Source organism: Oncorhynchus nerka, linkage group LG25, assembly GCF_034236695.1.
Source record: "Oncorhynchus nerka isolate Pitt River linkage group LG25, Oner_Uvic_2.0, whole genome shotgun sequence".
In the NCBI taxonomy this organism is placed as follows: domain Eukaryota; kingdom Metazoa; phylum Chordata; class Actinopteri; order Salmoniformes; family Salmonidae; genus Oncorhynchus; species Oncorhynchus nerka.
The window spans coordinates 18,971,977-18,992,185 of NC_088420.1; the positions used below are offsets into that span (position 1 = coordinate 18,971,977).

General features: G+C 44.4%; 1 long non-coding RNA gene across 1 annotated transcript; it reads right to left on the minus strand.

Moving 5' to 3' along the window:
* Positions 1–1,932: 1,932 nt before the first annotated feature.
* LOC135564503 (uncharacterized) lies at positions 1,933–11,744 on the minus strand. Its single transcript, XR_010461080.1, has 2 exons — positions 8,092–11,744; positions 1,933–6,655 (listed from the first exon to the last, which is right to left on the minus strand). It is a non-coding gene; the product is annotated as an uncharacterized LOC135564503 (long non-coding RNA).
* Between the last annotated feature and the right edge of the window lie 8,465 nt (positions 11,745–20,209).

Genomic DNA, 20,209 nt, shown 5'->3' on the forward strand with positions numbered 1-20,209 from the left:
AGCAAACAATGACATTTCTCATTTCACTCTTTCAATTGTCTTCATGTGTACATATAATTAACTTCAATACACATGAACCATATCGATTGCATAATTGGCCTATGGGGATCCGTAGGGACGTGATCATTAACAATTCACATTACACAATGTTTTTGAAGCGTGCGCTCCAAGCCGCGCTCCGTGGTAATAACTATTAACAATAACTGATGGCCCATCTCCGGATCGCAACAGATAGTTCAGATGAAAGGTAAGAGTCGGTGGACTTACGTGGATTCATGGACGCACAGAACTTCTGGATCAGATGGAGTTAAGGAAGAGAAAGCAGCGAGATCAGGCGATGGCAATTTCCTCCTTTTATGGAGTTGAGATCTGTCGGACATTTCCACCTGACCTAATTAAAGCGCCCCTGGCCCAGCTGAGTAAATGGCAATGAATTAAAGGATTATTCCACTAACTCCATGGGCCTTTTTCTACACTTGCTCTAAAGCTTGAAGTAGTTATATCCAATGCTCTAAAGCTTGAAGTAGTTGTATCCCTTGCTCTAAAGCTTGAAGTCGTTGTATCCCTTGCTCTAAAGCTTGAAGTAGTTGTATCCCTTGCTCTAAAGCTTGAACTAGTTGTATCCCTTGCTCTAAAGCTTGAAGTAGTTGTATCCCTTGCTCTAAAGCTTGAACTAGTTGTATCCCTTGCTCTAAAGCTTGAACTAGTTGTATCCCTTGCTCTAAAGCTTGAACTAGTTGTATCCCTTGCTCTGCAAAGGGCCACAGCTTTTGTTGTGCGATAGGTAGCGATGCTTCGTGGGTGACTGTTATTGATGTATTTAGAGCAGGGATGGGCAACTCCAGTCCTCAGGGGCCTGATTGGTGTTACACTTTTGCCTTAGCCCCAGGTAATACACCTGACTCCAATAATCAACTAATCATGATCTTCATTTTAGAACACAATTAGTTTAATCCCCTTGTGCTTGCTGTGGATGGGGAAAAAGTGTGACACCAGTCCGGCTCCTGAGGACTGGAGTTGCCCACCCCTGGTTTAGAGGGTCCCTGGTTCAATCCCAGGTTGAAGAAGGCCGGAAGCAAGATACACTGGCTCCATCTTGGTGGTACTTTGGACTAATTACATGGCAAGAGAACAGAAGATCATAGTTTCAAATCTCACTGATGCCGTTTGACAATAAAACATTTGAAATGTTTGCATGATTAATGCCCAAGCCAGTATTTCCTCGAGTACCCCAACACTAAACATTTTTGTTGTAGCTTTTGGACAAGCACACCTGATTTAACTTGTCAACTAATTATGAAGCCATCAATGAGTTGAATCAGGTGAGATTGTCAGGGGCAACGACAAAAATGTGCACTGTTGTGGGTACATGAGGAGTTGGGAAATTCCGGCTTAAGCAAATTAATTGTGTTTTCTGTGCTTTGAGTTCAAATGAGTTAAGACAAAATGTTATTAAAAGTCTAATTAAAACATGTTCGCAGAACGGTATTTAATTACCTTAAAATAACCTATAATTTCCATTCTCAGAATGTTAATAAAACCTCCCAGGAACACCGTCAGGGAACCATACATAGTAAAACATTCTCAGAACCGCCCTGCAACCTAAAAGTGTACGTTCCCAGAACAGGCAACATTTTCACTTCAGTTCTCAGAACGTTAAACCAATGGGAAACCAAAAACATATGTTCCCACAACTTCCAAGGAACCAAATGTGCTAGCTGGGAGTCCTCCTCCAATGGCTATTGATGAATGTATCCTGGTCAGAGCAAGAAAAGAGTACTGAGTTTGGCAATAACAAGAGGGCCTGCCTGTGATATTCTCCCAACATTTCCACTTCCATATCCTTCCTCCTTTGGAATTGCTAGTGTTGAGTGTTGATAATGGGATATGTAGATAGGGCGAGTCGGTCAAGGATCGATTCGGACAAGGTGGTAAATTGTATGACAAGCGACAGTTTATTCAGAGTAAAGATATCTGGTACAACGTATACGGGCTCATTCATTTGGCTCACAAGGAACCAGCAGAAAGAAGCCCCGATAACAGATTGCAAGCATGTTATGTACAGTACAGAAAGTGGGTTGAGTCTGGAAGTCCCGGTCTTTTGGTTGGCCACAGTTGAGGTGTTGTCTTCTTGGATTGGTCCTGTTGAGCCGTCCGTCGTTCCTCCGGGTCTCGTCGAGCCGTTCTGTCACACAATGTTCGGCTAGGAAGGAGATTGTGTGTGTGTGCTTGTGTCTGCAAGTAAAGGCTGTGTCTCTTCCTCCCAATGTGTGGGTGTATGTCTTATCTGTGTGTCCTCGGCAGTTAGTGTGTGTGTGTGCTGTGTGTGTGGGTGTGGAAGCTATCCTGTATGGGACCTAACATGTTTCACTGTGAAAATACGTTGTCTCAGTTATAGCAATGTAATAGCAGTAAGCTGGTCATTTGCATAAGAAATAGCACTTCCGGCTTAAGCAAATTAATTGTGTTTTCTGTGCTTTGAGTTCAAATGAGTTAAGACAAAATGTTATTAAAAGTCTAATTGAAACATGTTCGCAGAACGGTATTTAATTACCTTAAAATAACCTATAATTTCCATTCTCAGAATGTTAATAAAACCTCCCAGGAACACCGTCAGGGAACCATACATAGTAAAACATTCTCAGAACCGCCCTGCAACCTAAAAGTGTACTTTCCCAGAACAGGCAACATTTTCACTTCAGTTCTCAGAACGTTAAACCAATGGGAAACCAAAAACATATGTTCCCACAACTTCCAAGGAACCAAATGTGCTAGCTGGGAGTCCTCCTCCAATGGCTATTGATGAATGTATCCTGGTCAGAGCAAGAAAAGAGTACTGAGTTTGGCAATAACAAGAGGGCCTGCCTGTGATATTCTCCCAACATTTCCACTTCCATATCCTTCCTCCTTTGGAATTGCTAGTGTTGAGCAAATAGTAGATTTTGAGGTCAGTCCGGTTTCAGTTCGATTATAAAACAATTCTCACGATTTTCTGTTTTAATTATTTTTTTAAACATTAAATGCATTATGTGGGTTGAACACTGTAACAACACAGAATAAAACAATTATTAAAAGTCCCATGATGGTAGTGACAGCCCATGACTCCTTAATCACTAATTAACCATCAGTTTATTCACATTACTTTAATAAAATATTTCAGTTGTTGTGTCAGTTACATTTGGTTTATTTGATGATTTTATTATTTTACTCCAAGTTATCATCTCATTTCTATAGAGCTGCTGCCTATGCTGTCTGACAAAATCACAATTTTAGTAGTTCTTCAAAGTATACAAGGTATACTTTTATGACTGCTGAGTACCAATACCTTGAAAAGCAACTGCTCTCTATGTATCCCCTCTTGATCACAGCATTCGTCGGTCTCTTATGTAGCAGGCATAAAAGTAACACAGACCGGACAAGTAGCCGCATAATGGATTATGGTTATTGTAGTTATTATTTTAAAAAACTCAGCTCTAAACTATGTAGAACAGTGGCCTGTTAGAAACAACAACTCCCTACTACATTGCACAGTTTGGTTATGATCTAATTTATCTCTCATGAAACTGGAGCTCAATGTGGCATTGTGTTCACAGAAAAAAACTGAACAAAATGGAATTCAAATAATTGAACTGATGTTGGTCAATTCAACAAAAAATAACCAACGTTTTGGTTAATCGCTTAGCACTAGGAATTGCACACCTGTCTCAAAACCTTGCACAATTGAAACAAGGTGAAGTATGTGAAAAGGATAGAAATTACTGCACCCCTTCCCTCCAAAACACAGTAGGAAGAGATGGTTAGCTTTTCTAAAAACATGCACAGATTCCACGTGTTTACAAATCCGTCCGATATCGAAAGGGATGTGTGTACATTAGTGTATATGTGCCCTTATTCAAAGTATGTTAGCAGAGTGCAAATTGTACCTTGACATTTGGGGAGCCCCTATTGTGCCTAATAGTTAAGATGTCATTTAACGGTAACAATGTATTACATTTTAATGTGGCATGAACACAACCAGTCATGATGTTTTCATCTGATTGTTGAACAAATCACTTCAAAAAGTAGGCTACCTGCAGCACTTTCATCCATTCCAAAATAATTTCAGCATCCAAACCACCTGATTAATGGAAAGAAACATCTGTTACAAACACCATCAGTGTAAGGACATTTGGCCATTGTCATTAGACCTACTGCAGTGGGTGTATTCATGGGTGCCAAGGGAAGCCATGCTTCCCCAAAAATGTGAACAAGAAAAAAGAAAACAAATAAAGAAATAATTTTACATTTTGCTCCAATTCGTAAGTAGCTGAATCTATCTCATAGGAAAAAGCATCCAAGCGAGAGAAACAGCGCCCCTCTGTCTCAGTATCTGCAGCCAATATATCAGATTCTGGATTGCCAAAAAGAGTACGTCATGTTAACATTACTTTATTGGTTTACTGTTACTTTGTATCAAAACATAACCACTTTCGCATTTGCACAGAGGAACAGCTAACGTATGTCGTCATTGGTTCTAGCTAGCAGTCACTACTTTGGCCATGTTCATTTGCCAAAATATGTTCTTAAACGTTGCAGATAGAAATACCATGAATAGAGCAGGCGTGATTCCTTATTCTACATGCCAGAGAGGGATGTTTGTTCTACATAACAAGCACATTTCTATCTGAATGTTCCAAAATGTTACTTCCTTCTGAATGTGCCTTTTGTTTGAAAAATCTGTTCACACTGGTAGCCCAATTCTGATACATTTTCCACTAATTGGTCTTTTAACCAATCACATCACATAAAATAAAGATCAGAACTGGGTTGCCTGTCTAAATGCAGCCTAAGTTAGTTAGCCCATCCTACCAACAATGCCAACAATGAATGTCACCCGACACGCCACGAAAACTCAGTATACTTAGTCACTTGATTGAAGGTGTAACATCAATTTGTGGATCCAGTTACCACACCAGCTAGACAACAATTTGGTTAAAATGAGAAGAGTTGCTAAAGTAGCTAGTTGCTACAGCACTAGATAGCTAGTTAACTAGCTACCTATCAGATTGGTATTTTACAAAACTGGATCAATGAGTTAGCCAGTGTTGATGTTCAAATACTGGAGAGTGAGAACAAATCACGGACGCTGGACAGAGTGGATTTCAGTTGTAACAAAAGGCAGTTTATTGAGTCAAAAGATATCTTGTCCTGCAGTTTTAGCGTGCACGGACCTAGTCATATGACTCAGTAAGGAGTCAGCTGAAAAGGGTCCTGAACAGAGATTACAGCAGATTTTATACATGGAATAATGTAGGTAGAGTCTTGTCGTGTTGGTCTTCTGACTGGTCCTGAAGAGTTGGAGGCGGACCTGCTCTAGCCAGAGCAGGAGCCCCATTGGTGCACAGCAGAGTCCCCTGCTCTGGGCACCCGACCAGTAGCGAGGGGAGTGAGGTGTGTGTGTTCGTGCGACGAAATGTCTGTGTGTCCCGGAGTCGTGAGATAAGGGGAACTGAGAGGGGCAGTTTATGGCTGGGTGTGTGTGTTGTGCAAGCTTTAATCCTATGGTCACAAACAGGCTCTTAAAGCAGCCTGAGGGCACTAAAGCCACCTAAATATATGTGCTTGATATATGAGCTATGTGTATGAATATGCATATATTACAAATCCCCCTCTTCACATCTATTAGACGTGAACAATAGAACTAAAATATGAAGCAACCAAACAATTTGGTAGGAACCAAATTTTTTGAGTCCCCCTCTTCACGTCTTTTAAGACGTGAAAACTATAGCAGAAACGAGGAGGATATAACGAAAACAAGAAGCCCCCTCAAGTATGCAGCGAAGCGAGATAAATAAGCAAGGACAAAAAGGAGGCCACTCCAAGTGCTACACCTGGAGTGGCCAAGAGGAGTAGTCAGGAAGAGGGGGTTCCTGAAAAGGTGGAAACGCCTCATCAGGGTCATCAACCGCCAAAAGCGGGTACATGTGGGTCTGGTCGCTGGGCAATGGGGTAATGGCAGTGGTGATCACTATAGTGGCTAATGTGTGAGCGCAAGAAATACAGCAACAACCGCACAGGGTTAGGATAGCCACAAAAACAGCTACGGACACTAGGACAGAGGAGATCAGGGTCTTATAGTTACCAAACGCATCCATCCAGGAGTCCCACATAGAGGTGTCAACTCCGGAGTGGTGCTTCATCTTACCATTAAGTGTGCGAAGACCCTCTAGGGCAACGGTAAGACTACCATCAGTTGCTGTGTTATTGGGAATGAAAGTACAACATTGTTCCCCAAACATGGCACAAACGCCACCGCGTTCCGCCAATAACATGTCAACAGCAATTCTATTTTGAAAAGCCATCAATGATGTTGCTGCCAGTTGTCCATGTACGGCCTCGAATCCTTGCTGAGTCCAATTGCCTAGTTTTTGGACATTGAAATGAATGTAGTTAATACGATCTACATTTTTGTTAACTGTACACCACCAACAAATAGATTATTCAAAGCCTGCAGCCACTTGGTCAACAAGTTTATACTCATCTGGTACCCCTCTGGGAACCCCAATGGCATCAATATAGGTGAGATCCCCTGTCATTGATCCCACTGCTCTCTTGGGCCTGGATGACATCCTGACAGGGCCTGGAGATTTAATACGAGAAAGCAGGTCCTGGACGCCTATTGGGTAAACAGAGATTGGCAGCAGAAGGTTAACAAGCGTACAAACTCCAGTGGTGTTCCGGGGAAGTCCGTCAAACAGCCCAGTCCCCCCACACCACCACCATACGTCAGCTCTGGACACCGGTTTAAAATAACTTGTAATGTCATGAGTGTGAGAGCACCAACTGGCAGGGAGTTGTCCCAGAGACCGTCCTCCACCTGTCATGTTGATGCATGTGAAATTAGCCTTAGCCACCTTAGAGGAAATTGTGGGTTTCTTAGCAATAGCGGAGACTACTGGATAAACCGTGTCCCATTGTGAGCAATTGGCGGGTGGGTTGTCTTTATTCATAAGGGGCAGTAGGCAGTCATCAGTCAGTACTGCCGGCACTATGCGAAGCAGAGGCCTGGCTCCCATGCACACAACACAGCTTTGCAAGGTTGTGTTGGCTGCTTGTTCAGCCAATAAGAGCCAATTATTGGAAAACCCAGAAATTCCAGTGGTAGTGAGTATGGTGTCATCAGGGGAGGTGGGAGTGGAAACCACAGTTACAGGACCCCAGACTCCTGTCCCCTGAGCTACAGAGACAGTCTTGTTTTTGTCATCTCCTACAGTAATTGCTGTGGGCTGACCCTTTTCCACAGAGCAGATTTGTACTTGCCAAAATACCTTTGTCTCAGTAGAGCCTACATATGGAGCGACCCAAAAATCCTGACAGCCCTTACTGGGTTGGGCCCGGATAATTAATTGAAGACCGTTACTGGTCCTGGTCAGAGACAATCTGCTCCTCCATTCAAGAACTGTCTGACCAGAGGAACAGCTTGACCAGTCATAACCAGTCTCAGCCACCAGATTTTGCCAGGTCCATTCGTCATAGGTTTTCCCTTTTGTCATGTACCAGTCATACCTGGTGTATGAAAGAGCCGTCAGTCCCCTCCCATTCCTCTTGTCTCCCCATGTCCCCCAAGGTAGTGCAATGGTGGTGGTTGCATTCGTGGGTATACATAAGGTGGTGCTTCTAACCTTGTCTGGTGTGCATGGTGGGTCTGTAGGTGTAGTGCTACGTTTGGTGCGTGTGAGATTGAAGGGAGTGGTGCTAGGAATGGTATCAGGTATAGGGGTTGGGGTGAGAGGGGTTGATGCTTTAGTATGTGTTTGTTGTTCTATTAACCATGTGAGAGTGCCTAGGGTTACTCCAAATATCAGTAGGAATATCACAAACAGTGGTTCAGATATTCCTAGCCTTGCCCAGGGAGAGAGAAATATCCCTTTAACTGGGCCAGGTTCCTTTATCAGGGTTAGAGGGGTTTGATGCCCCATTACCTGAGTCAGGAATTTCTTGATTTGGAATCAAATTTAGGCTGTTCAAATCAGCTCTGACTTCAGTCAGTGTTCTAGAAGGAATTGGGGCTGGAGTGCAATGTGTAAGGTGGTGCCAAGGCGCCTGATTTACCTTTGACCTGGACTGAGTGTGAAGTAACCTCCTTCACTTCGTACGGTCCAGTCCACCTGGGTTCCAGCCACTTTCTCTTGTGGACTTTAACCCTCACCCAGTCACCAACCGTTACCTTCAGTGGTGGCGTGTCCCCCGGCAGCTCCCCCTCCTGGATCTTGTGAACCTGGGTAGAGAGTGCTGCAGAGAGAACCGTCAGTTTTTTCACATAATCAGACATTACAATTTGTTGTACATCAAGAGCGGGCATATGACCTCCCTCCCTTGGTGGACCAGGCATGACTCTTCCAGTCATTATCTCATGAGGAGAGAGATGGGTGCCTGCTCCTGGTGAGGCTCTCATGGCCATCAACGCCAGAGGCAGGGCTTCAACCCATGTCAACTTCGAACCTGCACATGCTTTAGCTATCTTAGCTTCCAGCGTTTGGTTTGGCGTTCCACCAGACCTTGGGACCGGGGGGTGGTACACAGAACCGAATCTGTGTGTTATGCCAAATCTTTCTTCCACCTGTCTTAGGTGTTTGTTACTAAAATGTGAGCCATTTTCAGATCTGATTTGTCTTTAGATGCCATACCTGGGTATTAGTTTGGTTTGTAGTCACTTAACGACTGACCTAGCATCCTCCTTTGCTGTTGGTATTGCCTCTACCCATTTGGAGAACCTATCTACCATAACTAGGAGATAGCGTTTGCCTTTAGATACATTGTCGGGGCCCATGTCGGTGTAGTCTATACTAATGTCCTGAAAACATGCATTAGGTACTGGGTATGAGCCCATTGGTGTTTGATATGGTTTCTTTGGGTTGTGGCTGCCACATATGTTGCATTCGTCACAAAATAAGTCAGTCATTTCTTTCATGTGAGGGTGCCACCAGATGTGCGAGACCTTTTGAAGGGTCTTTCGTTTGCCTTCGTGTGTGGGGCCATGTGCTTCTCGTAAAAGTTCTGGGTCCATCAGTGTGGACTGCTCCATGGGCACAGGCTGAGTCTGTATAGATATTCACAGTCTTTCCTTTTCCTCTGATGAGGGCCTGCGTCAATCCGATGATTTCAGCTAATTGGGCAGATGCTGGTTGAGGGATGATGGCTGATTCAAGGGTGACGTGTGAGCCGTCTGGGAGTTGCTGCACCACCGCATAGGCTGCTATGTTTCCTTCTTCTCCTTTGTAGCAGCAGCCATCAGTGTACAGCCATTGGTCGGGATTGGTCAGTGGTTCATTCTTCAGGTCTGGTCTCAGTTTTAGTTCTTGTGCCGCTCTTTCAGCACAAGAGTGGGGCAGTCCTTCTGCGTTGAGTGCATCTGCCATATTTTTGTCGGTGTTAACAAACGTGATATGTGACGAGTGCAATTGTTCTGGATCTTGGTTTTTCTTTCAGCACTGAAAGTGAATTCTTTACTCATCAGATACGCAGCAACGCCATGATGGGTGTGGATCTCTAATGGATGACACATCACGAGGGGGGCTGTTTTTTCAATAGCTTTTGCTACTGCAGCAACGTATCTGGAGCATGTTGTCTGTCCTACCTCAATGTGGTCGAGTTTGGAGGAGTGGTACATCAATACCCTTCTCTCCCCCTCTTGTTTCTGGAATAGGACGGACGAGGTGAATCCTTCCTTTTCAGAAACATCCAAATGGAACTTGTTCTTGTAGTCAGGTGCAGTCAGAGCTGCTGCCGCTGATAGATCCGTTTTCAGGAGTGCAAAAGCTGTTGAGGCTTCAGGCGTCCAGGCCAGGGGAGAATGGAGGTTCCTGGGTCCAGCATCACGCACTATTTCCCTCAGGGGTTCAGTTCTGGATGTGTGTGCCACCGATATGGAATCAGATGACAGTGTCACGAACCGGCTCAAAGCCCGTAACAAAGGGAGACAACGTGGAGATAAGGAGTAGCAAAATATGTATTTATTAACTAAAGCAACTAAGTATAATATACAATGGTGTGTGTAATCAGTAATCAGTAGTGTAAGTGAGTGTTTTGCATGCATGAATGTGATAATGCAGGGTGATGAAAGGTGCCAAAGCAAACAAACAAACAAACGGCCACCAAGAACCACAACACAATCTACAAAGGGTGTCTGCATGGAGAGAGTCTCCTCCATGAATGGGGAAGTGGTGTATTTATCCTGGGAGACACCGGGCCCAGGTGTTTCCCATGTAGCTGACGACCCTCCCAACTCCGCCCACCAGCATCCTAATAAGGAAATAACAGAGAGAATACGGCAGACAGAGTGGGAGGGTCGTCACATCCCCCCCCCCATAAAACCGGGGACCAACAAGGACCCCGGAACAAAATACCAGCCTCTAAGTTCCAAATTGACACAGCTTCTGCACCACAAATTGATGAGGGTTTACGTGTTCACACTTACAATTTGCCCCAGCCAACCTCCTCCCCAGACCTCAGCGACCTTCGCACAGGAAGCAACATTTAAGAGGAAAGAAGAAAACAAGACCAGGGGGGAGCAGACAGGACAGAGAGAACATGACAATACGAAACAATGGTCAGTCACGTAAACATTAGGAACAGGGCGCACGAGAGAGCGCATCAGCAATCACGTTTTCAGTCCCCCGGATGTGCCTCACATCGAGATGGAATGATTGTAAAAATAAACACCATCGCATTATCCTCTGGTTTGGACACATCATGGACCTCAAAAAAGTGAGGGGGTTATGGTCGGTGTAGACCACAATAGGTACTACCCCCGACCCGACATACACTTCGAAGTGTTGTAGCGCCCAAATTAGTGCTAGCGCTTCCTTTTCAATAATAAACTTTTTGGAAAAGAAACTAACAGGCCTCTCAATCCCAGACACATCTGCTTGCAGCAAAACTGCACCTGCCCCCACATGACTAGCATCCACCTGCAAGGTAAATGACAAATCCATGCGAGGAGCAGCCAGCACTGGAGTTGAGGTAAGCAACCTCTTTGCATCTTCAAAAGCGTGTTGACAACGAGTAGACCAAACATAAACAGCCTTAGCTTTCAGCATATCTGTCAAGGGAGCGACCACAGTAGAGAAGTTATTACAAAACTACGGTAATAACCAATCATGCCCAAGAAACGCATCAGTTCCTTTTTAGTAGTTGGTGGTGGAAAAGCATCAATAGCCACCACTTTAGCCCGAACAGGACGCACTTCACCCTGCCCAACCATTTTTCCAAGGTATGTAACGGTCGCCTGAGCAAACTCACATTTTGCCAGATTGATTGTGAGGCGACCCGCAGCCAGACGTTCGAACAAGGCTTGAATACGGGACAGATGTTCTTCCCAAGTATCTGCATAGATCACTACATCGTCCAAATAAACAGCGCACCCGGTCAGACCGGCGACAACCCTGTTCATAAGTCGCTGAAAAGTGGCAGGTGCATTGCGCAGACCGAAACTCATAACTGAATACGAGTACAGACCAAAGGGTGTAATAAAGGCAGAGATTTCACGTGCCCTACTCGTCAGTGGCACCTGCCAATAGCCTTTTAACAGGTCAAATTTGCTCACAAACTTAGCTGCACCGACTTGATCAACACAGTCCTCCATCCGAGGAAGAGGAAATGAATCTGGCTTTGTGACACTGTTTACCTTACGGTAGTCCGTACAAAAACGGTTTGTTCCATCCGGTTTACTGACCAAGATACAGGGAGAAGCCCAACTGGGAGAAGAAGGCTCTGCTATCTTACTCTCCAGCATGTACTTGACCTCAGCATCCAGACAACGTAGTTTCTCTGAAGAAACTCTATAGAAGCGCTGATGAATGGGGTCAGCACCTCCAATGTCAATATCATGTTCTATTAAGTTTGTACGTGTAGGTGTATCAGAAAACAAACCTGGAAATCTCTGAATCAGACCAACCATCTCTTTCCGCCCATCAACAGGTAGGTGAGTGAGAAGACTGTCTAAAATATCCAGTGTTTCTGAATTTTTCAATCTACCCTGCAATATACAATCGTCAGGACCAGGAACATCTTCCTCCTCATGCACAGATCTAGCACGACAAGAACCCAAGGAAACAACGGTATCAGCCAAAAGAACAGGTTTACCGTCCTCTGTAGAATCCCACTGTTCAGTCTCAGAGGAACGTGCATAATAGGGTTTTAACAGATTTACATGGCACAGCTGGTGTGCTTTCCTCCGTTCTGGAGTGGCAACTAGATAATTTTGCTCAGTGTACTGGCGCACCACTGTATATGGACCTTGAAACTTGGCTTGAAAAGGAGAACCAACAATTGGCAGCAGAGCAAGAACCTGGTCACCTGGACTAAAGTGACGAGGCTCAGTTCGGCGATCAAATATGCCCTTCATCCTCTCCTGTGAAGATGATAACTTCTCTTTAGCCATTTCACCAGCGGCATACAGCCGTCGCCGGAAATCACACACATACGATAACAGGGACTGAGGAGGCTCGGGAGACTTCCAGTCATCCTGGAGAACAGATAAAAGTCCACGCACCCTATGTCCAAACACAAGGTCATTTGGACTGAAACCTATGCTCTCCTGTGAAACTTCCCTAGCAGCTAACAGTAACCAAGGCAAACCCTCCCAATCCTTATCCATCTCAGTACAATAAGCTCTCAACAAAGACTTAAGTGTTTGATGGAAAAGTTCCAGTGCTCCTTGACTTTGCGCGTGATAGGCGCTAGACAAATTGTGTTTAATATGGAGCTGTTGAAGAACCTGACCAAACAGATTAGAGGTAAAATTAGATCCTTGATCACTCTGAATGACCTTAGGGATTCCAAACAATGAGAGAAACTGAGTCAAAGCTTTTAACACCGATTTAGTCGTGATAGATCGGAGAGGATAGGCAGCAGGAAACCTAGTGGTCTGACACATCACAGTGAACAGGTAACTGCTACCCTTTTTAGAACGAGGCAGAGGACCCACACAGTCAATAATCAGATACTCAAAAGGTTGGCTGAGTACAGGAATAGGAAACAATGGTACTGGTTTAATAGCTTGATTAGGCTTACCAGTTAATTGACAGGTGTGACAAGTTTTGATAAAATCAGAAACATCCCTCTTTAATCTAGGCCAAAAGAAATGTCTTAATATGCGATTGTAGGTTTTCCTCACCCCCATATGTCCAGCAACGTCGCTGTGAGAAGTTTCCAACACCAACTCACGAAGCTTAACCTCTTGCCTCTACTTGGGACGCTTGCGTCCCAACTAGAGCTCTGGAAATGCAAATGCGCTACGCTAAATGCTAATAGTATTAGTTAAAACTCAAAAGTTCATTAAAATACACATGCAGGGTATCAAATTAAAGCTACACTCGTTGTGAATCCAGGCAACAAGTCCGATTTTTAAAATGCTTTTCGGCGACAGCATGAGAAGCTATTATCTGATAGCATGCACCAATACACTACAACAGAAAAGCACAGCAGGGGACGTAAACAAAATAATTAGCATTTCGGCGTTACACAAACCGCACAATAAAATAGAAAACAGTCATTACCTTTCACCATCTTCTTTGTTGGCACTCCTAGATGTCCCATAAACACTATTGGGTCTTTATTTCGATTAAATCGGGCCATATAAAGCCAAGATATCGTTATATGTAGACTGTGTGATAAACGAAAAAACAGCGATTTCACAACGTAACGTCATTTTTTAAAATTCAAAAAGTAGACGATAAACTTTCACAAAACACTTCGAAATACGTTTGTAATGCTACTTTAGGTATTAGTAAACGTTAATAAGCGATAAAAATCATCCGTAGGCGATGTAAATATCATTAGCTGTCGTCTTGGAAAAAAATTCAGGAGAGAGCTCTTCCGGAATGATCTGGGCGGAGACCGGAGGTAAGCGGTGCCCCTGTTTCGGTTCAACCAAGAATCAAAGATGATTCAATTCACAAGACTCTAGACAACATGGGGATGCTGTGGGAGTTGAATGCTCGGTCTTATCTAATTCGGCTCACTGTTAACAATTGCTGGAAGTGGCGCAAGGATATTTATTTCCATTTTCTGTGATCAGGTTTTCCTGCGCTTTCCGATGTAACGCACGTTATGTAATAGCCACAGTCGTGATTTAACCAGTTTTAAAAACGTCCGAGGGTTTCCTATCCACACATTCTAACCATATGAACGTACTATATTCCTGGCATGAGTAGCAGGGCGCTGAAATGTTGTGCGATTTTTAACAAAATGTTCAAAAAAGTAGAGGGTCGACTGAAGAGGTTAACTGGTACAACAACCTGACTAATTGCCTCCCCCAGAAAAACACTATCATGAGACACCCACTTTCTCATCAGGACATCCTCTTGGAGAAAATAGCCATGGGCGACATCTCCCAACTGTTCTATAGGCACAATTTGATCACGCAACTCTTCCAACGTGGGGTCATCCCGTTGCGCATTGATTAGATCTGAGCGGGTTACAGATAACGGGATAACAGGGAAAACAGTGACATACTTTGTATTATTATCATTAGTCGGCGCAGTGACCAGTTCGCCACGGCTCATAGAACGTGTCACTGCACACGCAGAGAACACCTCTGGGAAACTCTGTACACTCTCATCAGGAATCCCAACAAATGACGGTTTAGTGGAAACCACTAGAGATGGAAACACGACAGGCCATACACGCTCACCAGCCAAGTTATTCCCAAGGATAACATCGATACCCTCAATAGGCAACGAAGGACGCACACCCACAACAACTTCACCCTTCACCAGCCCACAATCCAACATCAGTTTATGCAATGGAACTGACAGAGTGTTCAAACCTATTCCCCTAATTAGAACACTATTCCCCGAATCAGTCTCAGCAGAAAAGGGTAACACAGACTCCAACACAAATGATTCAGAGGCACCTGTGTCTCTCAGGATCTTCACTGGCACTAGGTCTTTACTTCCTAACATAGACACAAAACCTTCTGTAATGAAAGGTAAATAGTCTGGATCAATATGGACTTTCACATTCTCCTGGGCCTGAGGAAATGAGTCATGAATGAACTGATGTGGAACAGGTGCAGCTAATGCAGTAGGCTTAGATTTAACGTAAGCACCCTTTGAACTGAGAAGTGGACATTCGTTTTTCCAATGCCCTGAACCTTGACAGTAGTGACACTCCTGCCCAGAGTCAGCTTTACCATGGGAGTCAGGTTCAACCCTAGTTGAATAGAACTCTGCCCGAGAACCAAAGTATCTCGGTGAGCGAAGCCCAAATCTATCCGAACGCCCCCACTCTTTCCGAATACGGGGTTCTGCAAAGACACTTTTGTGAGTCAACACATACTCGTCTGCCAAAACTGCAGCTTCAGCAACATTCTTTACTTTCTGTTCATTAATATACGTGGCAATACGATCAGGAATTGTGTCCTTAAATTGCTCTAACATAATCAGATCACACAGCCCTTGGAAAGTCACAACTGCAGAGGCGGAACACCAGCGATTAAACTGTAAAGATAACTGTCGCGCAAACTCAACATGAGTCTGGTTATCATCCCTTTTAAAGTTCTAAATCGTTGGCGGTAAGCCTCAGGGACCAATTCATAAATCTGTAACACAGCTGTTTTAACTTTATCATAACTGGCACTGTCGTGTACACTAAGAGCTGAATATGCTTCCTGCGCTTTACCAGTCAGCACACACTGCAACATTAAAGTGCGGTCAGAATCAGTCCAACTCCTAGCGTCAGCAACCCGCTCAAACAACGAAAAGAATGTCTCGGGGTCCCTTTCATTAAACCGAGGCAATAACCGTAAGTTCCCAACAATATCAAATGTCTCTGGGGCACGACCAAAAGCGGAACTACCCCTAGGTAAATCTGGGTCACCTTCCCAAAACAAACTCTCCCCTGAGATCTTTCCTTCCCTAACCAACTCTATACGTTCTTGTTGCAATTTGATTTTAGCACGCTCCATATCTTGTTTAAATGCCAATTCCTTTTCATATTTTACACGATCATGCTCTAGCTTCTCACGATCATGCTGCCGATCATGCTCTCTCTTCTCACGATCATGCTCCAGCTGTAACAAAAGCAGTTCTTTCTGCTGTTCAAAAAGAAGGCTACTAGGACTAACCGATGGAATGTCCATTGTAACGTTATGGGGAGACCACAAATCCTCAGCAGAGGCTGGCCCGGTGGTAACTTCAAGAATACCACTCTCCATCAGATTGGCCTTCAATATCAACCTAATAGAATTCTTTAGACGTTTAACACTAATCTCAACCTTGTAGTGTTCCGCGACCTTCAACAGCTGTTCTTTAGTACCTAAATCTAACAATTCCTCTGATGGAGAGCGAATGAACTTATCTACATAAGACGCCATAATCGCACAAAAAAATAAAAAATTCTCGCTATTCCCTTCTGCTGAGCACACCAGACCACAACCTGAGAATTGACAATCACCCTGAGTACCACAGAAGAGAGATGAGATACGGAGCTTCCCCAAAACCTACAATAACTCAACCCTAGTCTTCGTGCAGATTTGCGGTGGGAATTTACGCACTGTAGCCCGCTGGCAAGGAAATAGAACTCCCCAGCATGCTGGCAAATTCCACCAAGCCACGGATGTGCCCCCGAGACAACTGCTCAGTCCACAGACACCACACAAAAATAACAAACATTAACCATGCCCAACATATTCCAAAAAATGAAACACGTCGCTAAACCTATCAGGAGAAAAAGGCTATAGCTCCGGGTAGCAAGTTCCACTACCCTACCCAAATCTCCCACCGAGGTACACAGCAGATTACTCACCTCAGACTGATGTCCCAACAGAAAGTAGAACAAGAGTTCAGGCTAGGCAGGGCCTGGAAACTAACCATTATAGTCTCTCCAACACAGCACACAAACCAAACAACAAAAGGCAACCAATACTGGGCCTATCAAACACAATATGCAAACCAAACACGTACCTCCACGGTCTCCCAAACCAATAGTTCAAATAACCCGGATGAGCCCCCACTTGTCACGAACCGGCTCAAAGCCCGTAACAAAGGGAGACAACGTGGAGATAAGGAGTAGCAAAATATGTATTTATTAACTAAAGCAACTAAGTATAATATACAATGGTGTGTGTAATCAGTAATCAGTAGTGTAAGTGAGTGTTTTGCATGCATGAATGTGATAATGCAGGGTGATGAAAGGTGCCAAAGCAAACAAACAGCCACCAAGAACCACAACACAATCTACAAAGGGTGTCTGCATGGAGAGAGTCTCCTCCATGAATGGGGAAGTGGTGTATTTATCCTGGAAGACACCGGGCCCAGGTGTTTCCCATGTAGCTGACGACCCTCCCAACTCCGCCCACCAGCATCCTAATAAGGAAATAACAGAGAGAATACGTCAGACAGAGTGGGAGGGTCGTCACAACAGCATTTGAGGGAACTTGATAGCAGAATAGGTGCATCCTGTGTCTACCAGGAACTGATGGGGAACACCCTCAACTTCACACATCATAGTTGGTTCAGTATGTAGTTGAAAATGTCGGCTCCCCCCTCCTGCCGCAGGTGGTGGGCATCTTCATGGCCAGGGCATGGTGTCCCCAGCCATTCCCTGGAACTGCGGTTGGTTGTATCCTCCCTGCACCTGCTGTTGCATGGGAGTAGGTCCGGGGTGGTTGTATGCTGGCTGTTGCTGAGGTCCTGGTTGGTTGTAGTGTAGATGAGATGGTCCTCCTCTTCCTCTCCCTCTTCCTCTCCATTGCTGTTGCTGCGGGGAGAGTGGTTTCATGCAATCTCTGGCAAAGTGACCGGGAATTCCGCAGTTAAAACACTGGTAGTTTCCCCCTCTGTATGGTCCAGTGTAGGGACCCCGTTGAGCCCATTGTGGCTGTTGCTGTTGCAGGATATACTGCTGTGGGAGAGGGTATTGGGGTGGTGGGGCCCCCATAGGGGCAGTGAGTGGGGCTGCCTGCTGTTGGATCATCTGAGAGACAGTCTGTGCCACTATATGAGAGATGTCCGGTTTATGATCAGAATCCTGGATTTCTTCAGCCATCATCTGTTTCTTTGGTTTTTCACCTTTCTGTGCCTCTTTTAGTTGGAGCTTCAAGAGTTGAACTTGAAGGGACTGGACCTGGCTCTCAGCACCCCCTCTTTCCTTGTTGTGCTGGGTCACATGGTGGTGCACATGCGTATTGAATTGGGTCAGAGGAAGTGCAATCAGCCCCACTGTTCCTCTGAGTTTGGTTTTTACATCTCCCGGGCAGCCATTCACCACCATGTTTTTCCACATGTTGAGAGTGGTGTCCGTATGATCAAAGGGTTCATCATGGACCGACCTCCAGGTGGTTTTTGCCCTGTCCAGGTATGCTGCTGGATGCTCACCTGGATTGATGGTAAATGAAGACAGGGTGGCATGGTTCCTTTCTGTAGGGTATGCTCTGCGCAGTTCCACCCATAGTGTGGTCCTAAAGTAGTCTAGTGGCAGGGTAGGCTGGTCGTCGTCCAGGTTGGCCGCTGTCATGAGAGCGGTCATTGTGCCATGGTCGGTTGCTCTAGCTAGTAGAGCTTTCATATCTCCCAGGCAGAGATTCAGACCCGAGGTCAGAGTCTGAAGTTGGAGTAGCCAGGCTGAGGCCCCTCCATGCAGACTGGGCATTTGTTCCATAAGTGTGGTCAGGTCAGTCATTTTCCAAGGTTGGTACTCTAAGAAGCTCTATCGCCCATGTCCCTATCCTTAGTTCCACTTCTGCTCTTTCTCTCTCTCTTGTGCCCTCTTTTTTGAACATGTGTATCTTGTTCCTGTCTGTCTCACTCGCTCTTGCTTTCTCTACTGCGTCCTCTAGCTCTTTCTGCATATCTTGGAGTTTCCCCCCTGTAGGGGGTCCCCCGCTAAAGTAACCTGCTTGTGTCCATTTTAGCCTTATCCCTTTCCACACTTTCTTCACTTTCCCATACTGTTCTTTCCCTCCAGCTCTATCCATCATGCTCTGATCTAAAAAATCTTTGAATTTAAGTCTGGGCGTGGCTGTTGCAGACATTTTATCACAAAATAATTACGTGAACAGCTAAGGTAATTATTAACGTGGTTAGGCAAGGTATAACTAAAGCAGTGATTATCTGAAAAAGGTCTTATTTGGCACCTGTCTGTAATGTGTCCTCTAGGTTTCAGTCCGCCCTCTACTATGTCCTGTGTATATGTGTTTTTTCTATCTTTGTATACTTAGCCCGTCCTTGGTCAAGACCAGGGATGTATTCACGGTGCCGGCACAGACTTATCTCTTGTACCCCACCCTCGTATTCAAAGGTTTTATCAGTATGTGATGACAATTACGTGTGTTTTTAATTGAATCTGTTCAGTGATTTATTTAGGTATTTTCTAGAAATGATTCGGCGATTTCCTTTTGGAACGATATATCAGTGAATTTAGGCGATTCTATAACAATTGTCAGAATAATTCTATCTCTTTAGGAAATATAGATAGAAATTTGGAAAACCAAAAGTTGTTCAGTGAATTATTTAAATACTTTCTAAAAATAATTCAGCAAACACCTCCTGGAACAATATATGAGCAAATTCAAGCGGTTCTATAACAATTCTCCTGGGGAATACCAACAGCAGAAAGAGGGAAAAGGCAAACAGTCAGTATTATAGCACGGCGGCTGGGTTAATTCACAGCTCGGCGACTGGTAATAACAGTATTTGGCTCAGCGGCCGTCAATATTGCACCGTTTATGTATTCACAGTATGGCAATTATTCCCCAACAAATGTTTTCTCTGAATTGGGCACAACCGCATCCTCAGTCACAAAATCGCGGAACGTCAAATCTGGTTATATTAATTATTATTGTTCTCCAACAGCGTCTCGGACAACCCTGACGCTGAGTGTCCAATTACCCTCAGCCAAATAACCACGATATGGCACTGAACCTAATGTTATAGTTTAATGTGCCATGGTCACATCATCCCCGATCACGGTCTTGTGGAACGCCAAACTTACATATACTACTTCTACTTGACCCCACCTCTTACACAACCTATTAGATAGTACACAACTTATTTAATAGGGCATTTTTCCATGCAGATTCAGTCCATTTAACCACACCTCATACACAACCTATTCAATAGTACACAACATATTGCAATAGGACATTTTCCATGCAGATTCAGTTATCAATCAATTAACCACACCTCATACACAACCTATTCAATAGTACACAACGTATTGCAATAGG